Genomic DNA, 1,581 nt, shown 5'->3' with positions numbered 1-1,581 from the left:
ACTAAACGGTATCAGCCGAAGTAGTTTCATACTAATTAGGCTACATCAGGGCCGTAATGTGCAATATTTCCTCTTCCTATGTTATTGCATAGAAACGACCACCCAAGCATCCTTGTATTATTTCTGCTTAATTACCTTGTAAACAATTGAGTAGTTATATGGAAATAAGATAGAATCAGGGCCGTAAAATGCATTATCACCTATTCCACTCAATTTTATGGAAATTACATATTTTCATGGTCTTAAAATGTCTTATTTCTTATTTCCACTCAATTACTTAGTTATTATCATTTTTAATACAATATAGACTAGCCTACTATGAAGTGATTCAAGTACACAGACAAACACATTGTGTGCAAAACTTTATTTATTTTTCCAATCAGTTATGAGATTCATGTTCACTGATGTGAGGTTGTCAATCTGCCACCATCCAGAGGAAGTCCTGTGAACACAAACAAACAAACAGAGAAGTCAACTGCAAGACCGGTTTCACCACGTTTATTTTTTTAATGTTATCAATTCACCATCGCTAAATTTGCTTCTGAAATGCAGTACCATGTTAAATGCACGTTGTAAATCTTCCTCAGGCTGACATCGTTGCTGATTTACAAAGGCAAACTCTATCTAGCACCTAGCTTCAGTCATTGAAAACATGGTGGGCAGAGCTAGCTAGTGGTTTCCATTGTAAAGGTACTTCTGTATGCCGTTTCATTTCCAGAACAAACATAAACCTAACACTAACTCATAAAACATGTTTGCATAAGGCTAAAGTAATTCGACGATTGAAGGTGGATGAAATCAACATCAAGACCATTTTAGCTCACCTTGAAAGTTACCCTGGTTGCTGCCTGCGTGCGAAAGCACTGTGTGGTGCGTCTCAAACTCCACCCTTGTGTGTCAGGGTACTCAATTAAACAACGTCAGCGTCTCTGAGCCATACTGCAAGCAGAGCGGGCAGCGTACAACTAGAACGAGTGTGCTTGAAGTGCGATTAGCGATTACTAATTGAGACGCTTCTGTTCTGCAGTAACCAAACTTTCGTTGCCTAGCAACAACAGGACTCGCCGCCACCGCGAGCTAGTTCAACTTCAGTGCAGCAGAGCCAGGCAAGGTAAGCTTCCCGACAACGAACTTTTAATGTAGTTCTAGCTTTAACCTGCTTTCATTTTGTCTCTGAGCATTGAAGGATTTTAACTGTATACACTGCAAACACGTCTTATCAGCCGTGTTTGTGCTGAAATGGCATAGCCTACAGAGGTACATGGAAACCACTAGTTCTAGCTAGCTCTGCCCACCATGTTTTCAATGACTGAAGCTAGGTGCTAGCTAGAGTTTGCCTTTGTAAGTCAGCAACGATGTCAGCCTGAGGAAGATTTACAACGTGCATTTAACATGGTACTGCATTTCAGAAGCAAATTTAGCGATGGTGAATTGATAACATAAAAAAATAAACGTGGTGAAACCGGTCTTGCAGTTGACTTCTCTGTTTGTTTGTTTGTGTTCACAGGACTTCCTCTGGATGGTGGCAGATTGACAACCTCACATCAGTGAACATGAATCTCATAACTGATTGGAAAAATA

General features: G+C 40.1%; 1 long non-coding RNA gene across 1 annotated transcript; it reads right to left on the bottom strand.

Moving 5' to 3' along the window:
• Nucleotides 1-349: 349 nt before the first annotated feature.
• LOC134439004 (uncharacterized) lies at nt 350-980 on the bottom strand. Its single transcript, XR_010032699.1, has 2 exons — nt 825-980; nt 350-442 (listed from the first exon to the last, which is right to left on the bottom strand). It is a non-coding gene; the product is annotated as an uncharacterized LOC134439004 (long non-coding RNA).
• Nucleotides 981-1,581: the final 601 nt, after the last annotated feature.

Source organism: Engraulis encrasicolus, chromosome 22 (genome assembly GCF_034702125.1).
Source record: "Engraulis encrasicolus isolate BLACKSEA-1 chromosome 22, IST_EnEncr_1.0, whole genome shotgun sequence".
Classification (NCBI taxonomy): domain Eukaryota; kingdom Metazoa; phylum Chordata; class Actinopteri; order Clupeiformes; family Engraulidae; genus Engraulis; species Engraulis encrasicolus.
This window is presented reverse-complemented; position numbering and strand designations above follow the sequence as displayed.